This window comes from Staurois parvus, unplaced genomic scaffold, assembly GCF_062004578.1.
Source record: "Staurois parvus isolate SC_StPar_1 unplaced genomic scaffold, SC_StPar_1.0 ptg000298l, whole genome shotgun sequence".
NCBI lineage: Eukaryota > Metazoa > Chordata > Amphibia > Anura > Ranidae > Staurois > Staurois parvus.
Genome location: NW_028318094.1, coordinates 3,623,302 through 3,643,185, shown reverse-complemented (window position 1 = coordinate 3,643,185; position 19,884 = coordinate 3,623,302).

Sequence of the window (19,884 nt, the reverse complement as noted above, 5' to 3'; positions counted from 1 at the left end):
TAGCTCCAGAAAACATGTCCCTATTAGAAGACTTACTTTTTATTGCTGTTCTGAATACAACTGAAAATTTGGGATTTTCCAATATGTTTTACTCTCAGTGATAATTGTGTTATTTAAATAAAGCCATATCACAAAGGGATGGGACACCATTTGTAAGCTGATTATATATAGAAATCAATAGAGTTTAATATTGGTTACATTTCTTTAAAGGTAGAATTATGTAAAATCACTCACTCCTACCTTGTGTTATACTGTTGGAGGGAATGACCAACCTAATATTCCAATTAAATTGCATATTTTTAAATAATTTTTCACTATCATTTTAATTGCATTGAACAAATTTGGGTCACTGAATCAAAAATCAATGCATTTGTAGAGGCTAGCAAGGGCAACCCACACATGTGGGAGCTATTCAGACAGCCACTGGTGGCCTCTTTCTAAAAAATGCAAATTATATACAATTTCTGACTTCAGTGCTTCTAGGTCACAGGCCTGGAACAATAAGGCAGAAAATGAAAGAAAATTCTGAAATCTTTATCTCCGGGCCAGTGATTTAGAACGTATTGAAGCCAAAGCAAAAGTCCGCAATGAATGACATCCTACATATTTCTCCTACGGCAGATTTTTTTTTCATTTCTGATCTACTAGAAACTGAACTATTCTAGTTCTAGAGTCTCATCTGCCTGACAAGCTTGAGTAATATACTGTGCAAGCAGTATGAAGTGTTGGTTTTCAAATGGCCTTATTCTTATTGAAAGAAAATCAGAATTCATTGTGTTCCTGTAGTAGAAATCTGTAATCCGAGCCCCTGACCACTTTTATTCCTGCCCCTAGAATTATAATGTCATGATGTTACTGGTGGAATTATCAGTGAATACCTAAGATGAACTCCTCTGAAAGCCGATGAGAAGCATCCATGTTCTCAACTTGGGAACTTGAAGGAGGACTATTACCATCAGGACAAAAGAGAACTTGGGACCTTCCTGTCAGGTGACCATTAGTTAAGATAAAAAACAAGGATTTTAGTTTTTTTTTTGTTTTTAAGAATGAAATTTAGTAATTAGCTAAATGGGGGAAGGGCAGATTTTGTTGTTTGTTTTTTTTATTTATTTTTTACCTGGAGATCAGCTTTAAAACAAATATACTTATCTTGTTAATAGGTTCCTTGGAAACATCTGTTACAGCTACTCATTCCCACACCTTTCTCAATTGTAGACATGTGCATGCAGGAAATTTTCATTTGGTTTTGGATGCTTTCATTCATTGGAATTTTGTTTTGTCATATTCATTATATTGAACAGATTCGTTTTCGGAATTAATTTCTTACCTTCGTTGGTCAGGGTGTATTCAAAAATGTTTTTACGGAAGATTTCTATATATTCGATATATTATTTATTTATTTATTTCAGGTACTTATATAGCGCCGTCAATTTACGCAGCGTTTTACATATATATTGTACATTCACATCAGTCCCTAACCCTCAAGGGGTGTACAGTCTAAGGTCCCTAACTCACATTCATGCATACACATACTAGGGACAATTTAGACAGGATCCAATTAGCCTACCAGCAACTCTTTGGAGTGTGGGAGGAAACCGGAGTACCTGGAGGAAACCCACGCAGGCACAGGGAGAACATGCAAACTCCAGGCAGGTGGTGCCATGGCAGGGATTCGAACCAACGACCCTAGTACTGCCAGGCGGAAGTGCTAACCATTTAGCCACTGTGCTGCCCATTATGGAATTGGATTGATTCAAAAAAGGAAGGAGTCAATGTTTTTGGATGCTAGTCGAACCCAAGAGAAATGGCATGAGCTGACTGGACAATATTGACTGGCGTCATGTGCATCTGAATTAACGAATGGAATGAAATTCAGATCCATTAATTTTCCGCATCCGAATTATCAAACAAATTTGAAAATTTAATTAATTTCCCTATGGAAATTGTATCATGTGGCTTCATCCGAATGAAATGAATGCATTCATTAATTTTGTTATAATTTTTTTTCAGATTAATTGGTAGTACTATTTCCATTTGGAGATTCATATACAGTGCTCAGCATAAATGAGCACACCACTTTTGAAAAGTAAGATTTTAACCACTTGAGCCCCAGAGGATTTACCCCCCTTAATGACCAGGCCTTTTTTTGCTGTTTGGCGCTGCACTAATTCAAATGATAATTGCGCGGTCATGCAATGCTATACCCAAACAAAATTTACGTCCTTTTTTTCACACAAATAGAGCTTTCTTTTGGTGGTATTTGATCACCTGTGCGCTTTTTATTTTTTGCGCTATAAACAAAAAAACCACGAAAATTTTGAAAAAAAACAATATTTTCTACTTTCAGCTATAAAAAATATATCGTAAACTCAAAGTTAGTCATAAATTTAAGCCAAAATGTATTCTGCTACATGTTTTTGGTAAAAAAAATCCCAATAAGTGTATATTGATTGCTTTGTGTGAAAGTTATAGCGTCTACAAACTATCGTATAGATACTGTAATTTATGCCTTTTTTTGCTATACAGCGCTGCACTAACTCAAATGATAATTGCGCGGTCATGCAATGCTGCACCCAAACGAAAATTACGTCCTTTTTTTCACACAAATAGAGTTTTCTTTTGGTGGTATTTGATCACCTGTGCGCTTTTTATTTTTTGCGCTATAAACAAAAAAACCACAAAAATTTTGAAAAAAAACAATATTTTCTACTTTCAGCTATAAAAAATATATCGTAAACTCAAAGTTAGTCATAAATTTAAGCCAAAATGTATTCTGCTCCATGTTTTTGGTAAAAAAAATCCCGTGCATTAGCGGGCAAACTGGCGCTATCTAGGAGGGGCGCTAACACTATCGGAAGTCACCAGTGACACTAATACAGTGATCAGTAAAAATCTGTTCACTGTAATCAATGACACTGGTGACAGGGCAGTGAAGGGGTTAACTGGGGGGGGGGAAATCAAGGGGTTAAATGGGATTTCTGGTGCACTAGCGGGAAAACTGGCGCTATCTGGGAGGGGCGCTAACACTATCGGAAGTCGCCAGCGACACTGATACAGTGATCAGTAAAAATTGGTTCACTGATCAGTGACACTGGTGACAGGGCAGTGAAGGGGTTAACTGGAGGGGGGGTGATCAAGGGGTTAAACGGGATTACTGGTGTACTGTCGGGCAATCTGGCGCTATCTGGGAGGGGCGCTAACTCTATCGGAAGTCGCCAGCGACACTGATACAGTGATCAGTAAAAATCGGTTCACTGATCAGTGACACTGGTGACAGGGCAGTGAATGGGTTAACTGGGGGGGGGGAGATTAAGGGGTTAAATGGGATTACTGGTGTACTAGCGGGCAATCTGGCGCTATCTGGGAGGGGCGCTAACACTATCGGAAGTCGCCAGCGACACTGATACAGTGATCAGTAAAAATTGGTTCACTGATCAGTGACACTGGTGACAGGGCAGTGAAGGGGTTAACTGGGGGGGGGGGGGGGGTGATCAAGGGGTTAAACGGGATTACTGGTGTACTGGCGGGCAAACTGGCCCTATCTGGGAGGGGCGCTGACACTATCGGAAGTCGCCAGCGACACTGATACAGTGATCAGTAAAAATTGGTTCACTGATCAGTGACACTGGTGACAGGGCAGTGAAGGGGTTAACTGGGGGGGGGGCGATCAAGGGGTTAAACGGGATTACTGATGTACTGGCGGGCAAGCTGGCGCTATCTGGGAGGGGCGCTAACTCTATCGGACGTCGCCAGCGACACTGATACAGTGATCAGTAAAAATTGGTTCACTGATCAGTGACACTGGTGACAGGGCAGTGCAGGGGTTAACTGGGGGGGGGGGGGCGATCAAGGGGTTAAACGGGATTACTGGTGTACTGGCGGGCAAACTGGCGCTATCTGGGAGGGGCGCTAACTCTATCGGAAGTCGCCAGCGACACTGATACAGTAATCAGTAAAAATTGGTTCACTGATCAGTGACACTGGGTGACAGGGCAGTGAAGGGGTTAACTGGAGGGGGGGGCGATCAAGGGGTTAAACGGGATTACTGGTGTACTGGCGGGCAATCTGGCGCTATCTGGGAGGGGCGCTAACTCTATCGAAAGTCGCCAGCGACACTGATCAGTAAAAATCGCTTCACTGATCAGTAACACTGGTGACAGGGCAGTGAAGGGTTAACTGGAGGGGGGGGGGCGATCAGGGGGTTAAATGTGTCCTAGAGTGTTCTAACTGTAGTGTAGTGCTTGTGTACTCACTTTTTGGATGTCTTCTTCTCTGTCTGGAACGGAATGTGTCCAGGCAGAGAAGAATGACATCATATCCTGCCCTGTGTATGTCAACACAGGACAGGATAGGACAGGGACCGATCATGTGATTTCAGCCAGAAATCACTGGCTGAAATCTAATGATTGATCCCTCCTGGATCAAATAGTGTCACCCGCGGGTCGGCGGGAGCGTGCGCGCGCGCCCCCTGCCGGCGAAAGTGTCGGGAGCGCGGAACCCGTTTTTAAACGTGGTTTTGCGCTCCACTGCCGCCCTGCACACGTATATACACAGTGGCAGGGCGGCAAGCGGTTAATCAATATCTCAATGAACACAAGAACTATTTCCAAAATTCTGACAAAACTGAGTTTTATAGAACATTTGTTTAGCTCATTACATTAAAGTAAGGTTAATATAACTTAGATTACAAAATCTTCAGTTTTAATCAAATTAGTTGATGCAAAAATGAATACACCCACAACAAAAACTACTCCATCTAGTATTTTGTATGATTTGTAAGGACAGCACAAGGTGTTCTAGGAATGAACAAGTTGGCGACATACTGCAACATCTATCTTTTTCCATACTTCAAGAATGACCTATTTTAGATGGATGCTGGATGGAGAGTGATTCTCAAATTCTCTCTTCAAATTTCCCCATAGGTGTTTGAATGGGTTCAGATCAGGAGACATACTTGGCCACTGAATCACTTTCACCCTGTTCTTCTTCAGAATCCAACAGTGTCCTTAGATGTCTGTTTTGGATCATTGTCATGTTGTGAAAGCACACGATGACCAAAGGCACGGAGAGATGGTAGCATCTTCTCTTTCAATATAGAGCAGTACAAATGTGAATTCATGATACCATCAAAGAAATGCAGCTCCCCAACCCCAGCCCCACTCATGCAGCCTCACAGAAGGACACTGCCACTACCGTGTTTCACTTTATGCACCATGCATGTTTGTTGATACTCCTCACCTTTGCGAAACACCATACAGTTTTGAAGCCATCAGTTCCAAAAACAGTTATCTTGGTCTCATCACTCCAGAGTACAGAGTCCCAGTAGTCTTCTTTTTCAGCACAGGCCCTGGCAAATCTAGGTGGGTTTTTGTGTGCATGAGCTTTAGGATAGGCTTTTATCATGAAAGGCACCCATGCATGCCATTCCTCTGCAGTGTACCCCATATTTTGTTATGGGAAAAAATCACCCCAGTTTGGCTTTCTACTTCTTTAGCTAACTGCAGTGAACTTGCATGGCAATTTTCTTCAACTCTTCTCATCAGAAGACAGTCCTGTTGAGGTGTTAACTTCTGTGGATGGCCTAGACATCTCTCAAATGGTTGCAATTCTATCTTTGGTAAATTTTTATATCACTGTTGATACAGTATTCTGGCTGATAAGTAAAGCTTTGCTGATCTTCACCTTTCTTGTGTAAAGAAATTATTTTCTTTCTCAGGCTTTGTGGCATTTCTCTTCCATGTGGTGCCATTGCTGACAGCATGAAATGGAAGGGGTTTTAGTTGTTAAGTAACACCCTTCTATAATCAACTGTCTGCTGGACACCTGTTTAATGAATAATTAGACTCACCTGTAGTTGAATTCTTGTTAATTAGGATTTTGCTGTCTAAAATGTAGCCTTGCTCCTAAGACTTTCACTGGGGTGTATTCATTTTTGCAACATGGTCTTGAGTGAATTTGTTAGGAAAAATACTTTTTTTTTGTGTGTGCAAATGACCAAATCTGGTTTGCAGTCAATGGCTGGCATTTGTGGGAGTAATTTGAAGTATGGTGTCCCATAGAAATCTCCAAGAATGAAATGTTCGTCTGAAAAACAAATGATAACAAAACAAAACGCACGTATCTACTCAATTGTAAGGAAGAGCCTGATCTTTAAAATGCTGGTGACTTGGAAGTGGCTTCGCCCTGTTTTTTATGTGTCCCTTTCCCCTTGATACACTAGCCTAATGCTGGCCAAGAAAATGTATCTTTATACACTCATCACTATTGTTATTTTCACATGAACTCTCAAAAATGCTCAAAATATGTACTCACTTGTCAATATTCAGTTGTCTCCCTCATTTTAGAAGAGAAGAAAATATTTTCTTCCTGCACATGAAAGTATGATTAGGCTAGAATTTTAGATTTCCTTAAAGTATAAACCCCAGCAATTATATTTGTAGTAGTCCCAGTGGGAAAGGTAACACCGATTGTGCTCTGCTAATGATGCCACTGAGATAATCTATTGAAAGGGACTTGACTTTCCTTGCATGAGCTGAGCTGACACTGTGCCCTGCAGCACAGCCCTCAAATTAAAACTCTGAAATAGAATTGCAACTTTCTTCACATACTCCAGGAGACCACACATGATTGTGGCGTTATGCAAAGAATATACCAAAAAGGCAAAGTTAATGAGGCTTTAGGGCTCAGAAGGCCTCTCCATTATGTGCCTCACGGAGTGTGATAGCATTCATTGTACTGTGCTAGAGGATAATGAAAGAAATATTTTTGTAATTGATCTTTAGGGATTTACAGGCATACCTTCGACCAAAAAATGTTGTATTTACAGAAGAAAGCAAATAGTTGAGAATATAGGAGAATGTGCTTTGTGTGCAAATAGAATTTAAAATAGCAAAGCCAGTTCCTTTACAACCTCATTAATAATGAAGATTCATTGTGACCACTAATACGTCAACGTGTTTTGTAGCATTATACAATAATAGGGGTTTATGTGACTGCAGAATCTGCCACACTAAAGCCTAAAGTATATTTTTGGACAGAGTAGGGAAATGTTAAAACTATGATCGGCTCTTTTGCCCTCTTTACATTAAGGAGATTTTCCTTCAGTTCCTGTCCCCTAGACACTACAAATGAAAAAAATCCTTTCAGTTGTCACAGCAGCAGGTGAGCCCTTTGGAAGATGTGTTCTGTATTCCATTTTTTTTTTCATTTTTTCCCATTTCTTTCTTATTCCAGGCTTTGTCCTAGTGACTAAAGTCAATATGTTGGATTCCCGGCCCCAGTGTATATATATATATTTATATATATATATATATACATATACACACACACACAAACACACACCCACGTGCTGCAGCTCTGCCTCTCTCACTTACAGGGAGATCATCCAGTGGGGGCATTGGCATCTGAGCACATGGGAAAAAATGGAGATCATACCATGTGCTCTCTCCCACCAATGACTGCATTGCACCCCGGGCACCTGCATTTCCCTTGTCCCTGCCCTGCACTCAGTGGGATCTGCTCAGGAAATCTGATCTGTGGGAGCCACTGGGAGACAAGCTGTCACTTATAAACACAGAAACCAGACTTTTGTGTTTACAAGTAAAAGTGATAAGCAGGCCAGAGGTGGTGAAACTGAACTCCACCAAGTTCCAGCCGTAAAAAAAAAAAATATATAATATAAACATATATATACACATATACTATATTGCAAAAGTATTTGGACATCCCTCCAAATCATTGGATTCAGGTGTTCCGATCACCTTTATGGCCACAGGTGTATAAAATCAAGCACCTAGGCATGCAGGCTGCTTTTACATACATTTGTGAAAAAATGGGTTGTTCTCAGGAGCTCAGTGAATGTAGTGAAGTGTGGTACCGTGATAGGTTGTTGCCTGTGAAATAAGTCCATCTCTGACATTTCCTTGCTAATAAATATTCCACGGTGAACTGTTAGTGATATTATAACAAAGTAGAAGCAACTGGGAACAACAGCAACTCAGCCACGTAAAATGACAGAGCGGGGTCAGCGCACACTGAAGTGCACATTGTGCAGAAGTCACCAACTGTCTGCAGAGTCAATAGCTAAGGACCTCCAAACATCGCTTGACTTTTAGATTAGCACAACAACAGTGCGTAGAGAGCTTCATGGAATTGGTTTCCATGGCCAAGCAGTTGCATCCAAGCCTTACATCACCAAGTACAATGCAAAGCGTCAGATGCACTGTTCTCTGGAGTGACAAATCACGCTTCTCTGTCTAGCAATCCGATGGATGTGTCTGGGTTTGGCGGTTGCCAGGAGAACAGTACTTGCCTGACTGCATTGTGCCAAGTGTAAAGTTTGGTGGAGGGGGGATAGTGGCATGGGGTTGTTTTTCAGGGGTTGGACTTAGTTCCAGTGGCCAAGGCCATAAAGAGATACACAAAGGAGACCTCCATAGTGTAATACTGTTTAATATGAATCACATAAAAATGCCAAAAAAAGACACTCACATTTATTCGGGTACAGACCAGCAGTTTCCCATGTGCTATGGGTGTACTGAGGGACAATGGGTGTATAAAGATGGCGTGAACCGGAAGTGCGTCTTCGTGCTCCAACCGGAAATACATCACAGCGCTCTACCCGTTACTCCACGATAGTTACGTGCAGGGGTGGACTGACAACTCATGGGGCCCCCGGGCAATAGGGGATCATGGGGCCCCTATGTCCTTGCCCAAACTCAAAAAAGCCTATGAAAAAGGTACCAGGGGCATCTCATGGGGCCCCCTACTGACCCCCGACCCTCGGGCAGTGCCCAAGTTTCCAAATGGTCAGTCCGCCCCTGGTCACGTGGCTTCCTCAGGATTGTGTATCCCTCTATGGCCTTGGTATTCATCGTATATATATATCTGTATATATATATATATATATATATCAGTATATATATCTGAGTCCTACCACGCTGATCATATACATAGAGGAGTATCAGCTTTGGCATTGGAATCTTAGTGGAGCCATAGAAGCCAGTGGAGCCAGGTGTATGAGATTCCTCCAGGTGTGGAACATCTGATGACCAATTGAGCTGTGGCCCCTAGGGGTTGAGTAAAGGAGGTGAGGGGGCACTCTAGCCACTTAAGGATAGATACACTAGAGCAGTGGTCGGCAAGCCGCAGCTCGCGAGCCACATGCGGCTCTTTACACGCTTTAATGCGGCTCTTGTGTGCCGGGCGCCCGCTCCCCTCCCTCCTCTCGGGCGGCAGGGACTCTGCAGCGTGATCCAAAAAAAAACAGCCAGGGCAGCGCGCTCAAATGCAATGATTGGCCAGTCTCGCTGCCACTCACATCCTGATAGCCAGTGATTGGCTGTCAGGATGTGTGTAGGCGGGGCAGCGTGACGAACGTGAGAGGAGCTAGGCTCCTCTCACAGTCCGTCCTGAAGACCGGAACGGCGCGGGAACACGGCGAGAGGAACGCGCAGAGCAAAGGTAAGTGAATTGACACAGGGGGGACTTGGCTTACTACTTGCTACTTACTTACTACTACTATATGAGGGATGAATTAATATGGGGGATGAATTACTATAGGGGGGATGAATTACTATGGGGGATGAATTACTATAGGGGGGATGAATTACTATATGGGGGATGAATTACTATAGGGGGGATGAATTACTATGGGGATGAATTACTATATGGGGGATGAATTACTATATGGGGGATGAATTACTATGGGGGATGAATTACTATGGGGGATGAATTACTATGGGGGATGAATTACTATAGGGGGGATGAATTACTATATGGGGGATGAATTACTATAGGGGGGATGAATTACTACGGGGGATGAATTACTATATGGGGGATGAATTACTATATGGGGGATGAATTACTATGGGGGATGAATTACTATGGGGGATGAATTACTATATGGGGGATGAATTACTATGGGGGATGAATTACTATATGGGGGATTAATTACTATATGGGGGATGAATTACTATGGGGGATGAATTACTGTATGGGGGATGAATTTCTATGGGGGATGAATTACTATGGGGGATGAATTACTATATGGGGGATGAATTACTATGGGGGATGAATTACTATGGGGGATGAATTACTATGTGGGGGATGAATTACTATGGGGGATGAATTACTATATGGGGGATGAATTACTATGGGGGATGAATTACTATATGGGGGATGAATTACTATGGGGGATGAATTACTATATGGGGGATGAATTACTATATGGGGGATTAATTACTATATGGGGGATGAATTACTATGGGGGATGAATTACTATATGGGGGATGAATTACTATAAAAACTTATTGAAACTAAAAACAGTGTACCATCCTATGTATTTTCAGTTTTAAAAATGTGGCTCTCAAAATAAATTTCAATCGTGGTTTTGGCAAGATTTGGCTCAGTTGAAAAAAAGGTTGCCCACCACTGCACTAGAGTGTCACCAGAGCACACATCAAGCTTGGAGTGGAGAAGCGAAGCACTATAATTTTGCAGATTTTGCACACCAATATTTTTTGCACACATTGGTTTGCACTTTATTGTGGACTGTATTTTATGATTATATTTATATTGCATTTTTTGAGCACTTGTCACTTTGTTTGAATAAATTGAGTGGCACATCACTGATTTGTTTCACTAGATTGGTCTGGATAGCCGTTGGTTGGCATATCAGACATTTATTTGCACTTTAATGTGGATTGTATTTCTGTGATTATATGTACATTTGTATATTTTGAGCACTTGTCACTTTTTGTTTGAAACAGATCGAGTGACACATTAATGATTTATTTCACTAGATTGGTTTGGTTAACCTTTGGCATTTTAGATATAACTCTCAAGAGTTTGCACATTATCACTAGTGTGTTATATTAACACTGTATTACTGTGGAACCATATTTATAATTTATTATTAATTGTATTTTCTTATTGCACTTGTCTATATCATGTTCAATAATTTATTTCAATATTTATAATTGAGATATGTGGATTTAGCTTTGTGGCACTTTATCTACCATTTAATGTTATTTATTTTTACTTATTTATTTATTTATTTATTTATTTCACAGTTTACAATCCTATTGACCATTATTTTAGCATAGCACTTCACCATTATTTGATTACAATGATTTATGGCTGAGGCCCACTGATCAGCTGAGCAAATGAAAGAAGACAGCAGTGATGTAGTAATATGCTGGTTTTTTTTCTCCATGCAAAGCAGGGAGTAAAAACTGGCACATTGCTTAGTAAAATCATTGCACAGTACAAACATTACACATTGTTAACCAGTTCTGCGCCACCCTATAGCAGAAATACTGCTACAGGGTGGCACGGGTGCACAGAATCACGTATATATACATGATTTTGTAGGGGGCTTGCGTACCTTACCCGCACCTCCATTTGTGGCCTCAACTGTCAATCACCAGGTTCTGTGATTGACAGCCGGCACCCAGTGATCTCTGAGTATCTCCGACGGGGGAGAGACCTGTATGTAAACAATACAGAACTCTTCCCTGTCAGCTCCTGCACACTGCTTTGTATGGCTCTGCATATAAAGCAGTGTACTTACAGTAAAGCACACACACAGCCCCCATAGTGAAGCAGCATACAGCACACAGTTAACCCTTTGATCATCCCAGATGTTAAGTCCTTCATACCCAGTATCATTAGTACAATGTCAGTGCTTTTTCTTAGCACTGATCACTGTATTGGTGTCACTGGGAATGTCAGTGACACCAAGTCAGTTCCCCTCAGTGTCAGAATGCCCGCCACAGTCCCGCAGTCCCTGTATAAGTTGGCGATCGCCACCATTACTAGTGAAAAAAAATCCAGTATATATATCCCATTTGACAAACGATATAACTTTCACGTAAACCAAATCATTTAAACATATTGGGATTTTTTTTTAGCAAAGACATACAGTTTGACCTAAATTTATGACGAAAAATTTGATTTTTAAAATTTTTTTACTAGACATATTTAATAGCAAAAAGTCACAAATATTGCTTTTTTTCAACATTGTTGGTCTTTTTTTATTTATAGCACAAAAAATAAAAACCACACAGGTGATCATATGTGGGAAAAAAAGAATGTAAATTTAATTTGGGTGCAGCGTTGCATGACCGCGCAATTGTCAGTTAAATTTCCACAGCGACGTATAGCAATAAATGGCCTGGTCAGGTAGGGGGGGTCAATCCTCTGGAGGGCAAGTGGTTAAGCACACATTTAACCCCTTGATCATGCTAGATGTCAACCGCTTACCAGCCAGTGTCATTAGTACAATGTATATTATTAGCACTGATCACTGTATTTGTGTCACTTGCTACATCAGTAGCAGTTAGCCAGCCCCCCCCCCCTTCCCTCAGCATCAGTTAGTGTCAGATTGGTTGCTGCACTTTCGCAGTTCCACTACACGTCAAGGATCACTGCCATTGCCAGTTTAAAAAAATATAAATAAAAATTCCAGTATCTACACTTTAGTTTGTATACCCTATAACTTTCAGGCAAACCAATCAATATACATATATTCGGATTTTGTTTTTACCAAAGACATATGGCAGAATACATTTTGGTCAAAGTGTATGAAGAAATGTTATTTTTTGTATTGATTTACTAGATATGCTTTATAGTAGAAAGTAAAAAATAATGTTTTTTTTTTCAACATTTTGGGTCTTTTTACTTTTATATATCACAAAACATATAAAACCCAGTGGTGAGCAAATACTTCCAAAAGAAAGCTCTATTTGTGTGAAAAAGAAAAAAAATATAAATGTTGTTTGGGTACAGTATTGCAAAACCGCGCAATTACCAGTTAAAATAGCACACTTGGCCTGGTCACAAAGGGAGAAAAATATTCTGGAGCTCAAGTGGTTAATATGAGTAGGCTAGAAATAATTGAAATACAATGTGGAAATGAATATATGATTTTACATGTTGACCATAGATACACTATAGGTAAAGCAGTAAGAGGTAGAATCCCTGTCAACTTGTTATTCCTGGCTGTGCCCAGTTTTTATTGGGAAAATGATATCAGGAAAATCTCTTTACCACTTGCCTACCGGGCACTTTCCCCCCCTTCCTGCCCAGGACACTTTTCAGCTTTCAGTGCTGTCACACTTTGAATGATTATTGAGCGGTCATGCAGCCCAAATTAAATTTTTATAAATTTTTTGAGACATATGCAGCTTTCTTTTGGTGGTATTTCGCCTTCACTTATGACAGGCACTGAAATGCAGCACTGATGGGCACTGATAGGCTGCACTGATGGGTACTGATGAGGCAGCACTGATGAGGCTGCACTGATAAGCAGCACTGATGGGCACTGATAATCTGCACAGATGGGCACTGGCAAGAAGGCGCTGATGAGGCTGCACTGATAGGTGGCACTGAAGGTCACTGGTAGATGGCACTGACTGGCTACACTGATGGTCACTGACTGGCTGCACTGATGGACACTGACTGGTGAGACTGATGGACAATGACTGGCGGCACTGATGGACACTGACTGGTGGCACTGATGGACACTGACTGGTAAGACTGATGGACAATGACTGGCTGCACTGATGGACACTGACTGGCGAGACTGATGGACACTGACTGGCAACACTGATGGACACTGTTGGGACTGCACTGATAGACACTGACTGGCAAAACTGATGAAAATTCCTGGGACTGCATTGATGGACATTGTTGGGGCTGCACTGATGACCCTTGGGGCTGCACTAATGTCTTGAAGTGTAAATACAGTTGCTGATTACCGGCTACTGGTGCCAGGAAAGTGCAGCTGATAACGAGCAACTGTATTTGCATTATGATCAGCTGTGTTATTGGACACAGCTGACCACGTGGTAAAAGGGCACTGCGATTGGCCCTTTATCCAAAGGACACAGAGATCACAGAGCTCACCGGATGCACACCCCAGGGGTGCACCCTCTCAGAGCTAGACGACCACACTGTAGCTGTCATTCAGCTATAGCCCGGTCATCAAGTGGTTACTTGAACCTTGGACAGCAGGAAAAACCCAAAATGGGTTCTAAGAATTTTTCAAGCTATCCAAAACTAAAAAGAAAACTTTTTGCTTGATACAAACTTTAAAGGAGGCACTATTATTTTTTCAGCATAAAGGTTTTATGTGCTACTTTTTTGTTGTTTTTGGTGATGTACTTGCACCAGAAATTAAAGTATTCTTTAAAAAGAAGAGGGTCTTGCAACAAAAATAAGTAATATCCACAAACTAATTCTACTAAATGAACATAATCAGGAAAATTCAGCAAAGAGATCTCCAGTTGCTTTCGTGTTCACTTCCTGTTTTTAGATAAATTTGTTATGTTTAGTTCACGCTGTGCGGAGTGCAGGCTTCAGTAAGTAGTCCCCAGGGAGCATCTTAGAGCTCTTCTGATGACACTTTGAGGCGACAGTGCACGTTTTCTACCACTAAGGATAGCAGGCAGAGCTCAATGAAACCAAAACACAAAAACCTATCTCACCGGTAAAGAGCAGAGCTGTTCAAACCTGTCATCATGTACTGCTAACTAGAATGGTAAAAAAGATATTTCTTCTGGAGGGTAATTATGGTTCAATCATGAAGTCAACTTTCACAATCTGTTCGGTCCCATACTGCCAGCCTGAAACTAATCCATACTCTACTATTTTTGAATATCAAAGTGTGAATATGTTCAGCCTAATGTTAAAGCTGAAAGTGGTTCTAAAGCCTTAAGGTTTCTTACCTTAATGTATTCTATGCATTAAAGTAAAAAGCCTTCTGTGCTATAGAATCCCCCCCAACCCACCTGAGCCCGATCCAATTCAGCTATGTGTGCTCTCGCCACTGTCTCCTTCCTCATTGAGCAGATTGACAGATTGACCATTTTGCTCCCAGTGTTGTCAATCAAATGCTGTGACAAGAAAGTGGGTGGCAGGGCTGAGACACCTGGTCTATGTCAATAGACACAGGAGGAGGGGCCTGGTGCACCAATGAGGTACCCCAAAAGAGGAGGATCAGGGCTGCTCTATGCAAAACCATTGCACAGAGCAGGTAAGTATACCATGTTTGTTATTTTAATAAAATAAATGAAGATTTAATGTTACGTGAACTCCAGGCAAACTGACAAATACACAGTTTAATCACATTCTGACCACGCTATAACCAAATGAGGGCTACGGCACCGGTGGTCAAGTTTTGGGAGGGTGTCATATGACTCCTCCCAGAACTGCACCACCCACGCGCCCGCTGCAGCGTGCACCTGACGCTTTCTGTGATCACTGTGTCCTTCAGACACAGCTGATGACATGTCACAGTAAAGGGCCAATCACAGCAGTTATTTACCATGTGATCAGCTGTGTCCAATCACAGCTGATCATGATGTAAACACACTTGGCGCTTATCGGCAGCACTTGCCTCATGCTGTCACATTGTGAGGAAAGTACTGTCAATAACCTGCAGCTGTAAAAGGAGACAACTACACTGATAATCAAGGCACAGGGCAGGAATTATCAATTCAGCCCCAAAAGTTCCCGTGTCACCTCCTCCCATGCTCGCCTCCAGGACCTTTAGACGATCCCTGAAAGCGTTTTTCTTTAAAGAAGCATATCCTGCTTCTACCTAGTAAACCGCCATTTATTTGCTCCATCAGCTCATCCCCCCACAGCTATTACCTTTTGTATCACTCAACCCTTCCTCCTAGATTGTAAGCTCTAACAAGCCGGGCCCTCTGTTTCCTCTTGTATCAAATTGTATTGTAACTGTAATGTCTACCTTCATGTTGTAAAGTGCTGCGCAAACTGTTGGCGCTATATAAATCCTGTATAATAATAATAATACTCAGTGCTGCCAGTCTTTGCCCATCAGTGCTGCCAGTCTGTGCCCATCAGTGCTGCCAGTGCCAACTATCAGTGCCCTTCATTGCTGCCTATTAGCGCCCTTAAGCACTGCCTATTAGTGCCCTTCAGTGCCACCTATCAGTGCCTATCAGTGCCACCTATCAGTGCAGCCTTATCAGTGCCGCCTCATCAATGCCCACCCGTACCGCCTCATCAGTACAGCCTATCAGTGCCCATCAGTGCTGCCTCATCAGTGCCCATCAGTGCAGCCTATAAGTGCCCATCAGTAAAGGAGAAAAATTACCTGTTTGCAAAATTTTATAATAGAAACTAAGAAAACATTTTTTTTCAAAAATGTCTGTCATTTTTTGGTTGTTTAGCAAAAAATAAAAACCTCAGTGGTGATTAAATACCACCAAAAAAAAAGAAAGCTCTATTTGTGTGAAAACAATTAAAAAGTTTCATATGGGCACAGTTTTGCATGACCGCGCAATTGTCATTCAAAGTGCGATAGCACTGAAAGATGCAAATTGGCCTGGGCCGGAAGGGGGTAAAAGTTCCCGGTAGACAACTGGTTGAATACATATAAGAGAGTTTTTTTAACCTGACAAAGAGTTTGTATTTATGATGCCTATCCAGAGATTTATTTATACGATTCCATCAAACATCCAGATGGACAACACTACTTCTACAAAAAAAAAATGTGGCACTCTCAACTAGTTTACCTAGCACACCTGGGACCTGGGGCTGGTCATATTTTTAATGCCCGTCCCCCCAAAAATGATTTGAGGTAATAAAGCGGCATGCACAGCACACCGAGCCAAATTGGGGGTGTGGTCATATTGCATCACCAGTAGGAGGGACATAAAAGGGCCTATGCTTTAATGACTGTGCTACAAGTGAGTGTGTAACAGACATATACAAACCTCAGCACACTCATTTGAAGAAAATACAACTGTTCTATTATGTTGTACATATGCTTTCCTACACGCAGCCGACCTTAATGAAGAATGCAATGTACTTAGAGTGCAGTGGTCAGGAGTGTAAAATGTAATACACAATTATTGTGCACGATGACCACTCAGCTTCAATCGACAGCTTGTTAAGTTAAGCCTTGAAAATGAAAGCTATGAGCTGATTTGTTGCCATGTACAGCTGCTCCATATTCTTCCTGCTCCAGTTTTGATAAATTCCACTAAGGGCTCATTCAGATGTTTGCTGCGTCTGCATTAACCTCAGAGCTGCACCCTGGCAGCCCATAGAAGTGGGTGCACAGATACATATACAGACACTGTGCATTCGGATCTGTGCACCCCATCCTGTCCACAGGTCAGATTTTGACATACGACTATGTCCATTCAGCAGCTGCATCCCAATTGATGGCAATGGGACCACTCACACGGGGGGGACACCTAATTTTATAGTAGAACTATTTTTTTTGTAGAAATAGTATACACTGAGTATTGATCACATTTATATTCAGTTCATGTACTATTTTACAAAATATTAATACATTTTCTATTTATTTTTTCATGTTTTTATGAACTCAGTAGATTAGTAGTGATTTATTTTTTATTGCATCCATCAATGAATGAGTTCTGAGTTGATTAATACCACCTTTTAGGCCCCTTTCATATGGGTTGGACCCAGCAGCAGATCCGCCTGCTCAGCGGGAGATCTCTCCACTGAGCAGGCGGATGACAGGTACATGTCCACTCCTCTACTGCAGAGTGGACACTGACACTGCCGGCTGTCCATTTCCATCTGGCTGCCATCCGATCTGATCCATCAGACGGATGGGGAACAGATCCTCATCCATCTGTTTTTGGCATACAGGATTGGATGCCAGTGGGTGTCAGAGGAGACTTGTCCGCTAACACCCACTGGTCCATAGAGGTCTATGGATGGTCTGATCGGATCCCCCTGAAAAACTGACAGGCGGACCTAATCGGACTGTCAGTGTGAAAGGGACCTTACATGTTTTTAATGATGGTTTTTGGTATATTATGCTGCAGTAAAAAGGGGTGGATGCTCGGAAACATGTTACCTGCAGTAACCCCGCCCACTCCTGCGTGAACTGCCAAGTTCCCATGCACATCTTTTTTAATGGTTGAACTGGATGGACTTTTGTCTTTTATCAGCCAGACTAACTATGTAACTATGTAACATCGGTATTGCTGTGGAGTGTCACACTCAGTTTGCCATTCTGCTCAGGCTCGTCCATTTGAGCACATCTGCTCCTTTTTATTGCAAAAAGTATAATATCATTTCTGGGGTAGTCTTTGGTCCATCACATGACATCCCAGGGTCATCTTCATTCTGTGGGTGCTGGGCTTACCACAGTGATGCAGAGCAACACCATGTAATCACATGGGCATAGACCTCTGTATAATTCGCTTTTAAATCAGGGGTGGCTTGATAGTGTGACCTGTTGTTATTACTAGAATGAGCAGGGAGGATGTCTGTAAAGTAAAAAAAATGGGGTATGGGTCACATGTAATTTTTTTATTTTACCAGAATTCAGCCTTATCTGTCATTATATGCTTTGTGATGGTGTGAAGGAAAGAGACGCTGCAAATGATATACATTTTTAGTATTGCTGCTTTTACACACACACGTGTGTGTGTATATATATATATATATATATATATATATATATATATATATTGTAGTTGTTATTTTAAAAAAAATAATGGATGTACATTTTTACAATGTCTATATTCTATAATATTTTTTCCCTCTCTGTGCACAAACATTATAACATGTGCTGTTCCTATTATTTCAAGAATCCTTTTATTAATTGTCATAGACAAGTACAAATTTATGCAGGATACAGTTTTATTCTGTCACTTTTAGCAAATGCTTCAGCAGAAGTAAATTTGTCAGAGATGTCAAATATCCATCTCCCTGCCGGAAAGCAAGACAGTAATTCAAAGATATAGAGGGGGACATGACATGCTGCCTAACTCTCTGCACCTGCTTCCATTATGGAATATAGAGATATAGATAGATAGATATATAGATAGATAGATAGATAGATAGATAGATAGATAGATAGATAGCATGGTGGATCCTAACAGACCTGGACCCCAGTAGAAGACATGCCCCAGGGCACTGCTTCACACCTAACATCCCTAACCACTATGACTCCTTCAGTAGCTAACATGCCCAACTCATTAACTCTTGTACTTAAACCCCCCACCTTCATAACCCCTTTTTTTGCACCTAACCTACCCAGCTACTATACCTTCCTCTACCTTTCATTGCATGTTGTATTGAGACACCCCTCCAAATCATTGGATTCAGGTGTTTCAATCACATCCATAGCCACAGGTGTATAAAATCAAGCACCTAGGCATGAGGACTGCTTCTACAAACATTTGTGAAAGAATGGGTCACTCTCAGTAGCTCAGTGAATTCAGGTTTGATAGGTTGCCACTTGTGCAATAAGTCTATCTGTAAAATCTCCTTGCTACTACTATAAATATTCCACGGTCAAATGTTAGTGGTATTATAACAAAGTGGAAGCAACTGGAAAAAACAGGCCATGTAAATGACAGAGCGGGGTCAAAGCATGCTGAAGCATATAGTGGGCAGAAGTGGCCAACTGTCTGCAGAGTCAATAGCTAAAGACCTCCAAACTTTGTGTGGCCTTCAGTTTACCACAACAACAAAGCGTAGAGAGCTTCATGGAATGGGTTTCCATGGCCGAGCAGCTGCATCTAAGTCTTACATCATTAAGTGCAATGCAAAGCGTTGGATGCAGTAGCATAAATCACGCCACCACTGGACTCTAGAGCAATGGAGAAGTGTTCTCTGGAGTGATGAATCATACTTCTCTGTCTGGCGATCTGATGGACGTGCCTGGGTTTGGCAGTTGCCAGGAGAACGATACTTGCCTGACTGCATTGTGCCAAGTATAAAGTTTGGTGGAGGAGGGGTTACGGTGTGGGTTTGTTTTTCAGGGACTGGGCTTGGCCCTTTAGTTCCAGTGAAGGGAACTCTTAAGGCATCAGCATACCAAGACATTTTGGACAATTTCATGCTCCCAATTTTGTGGGA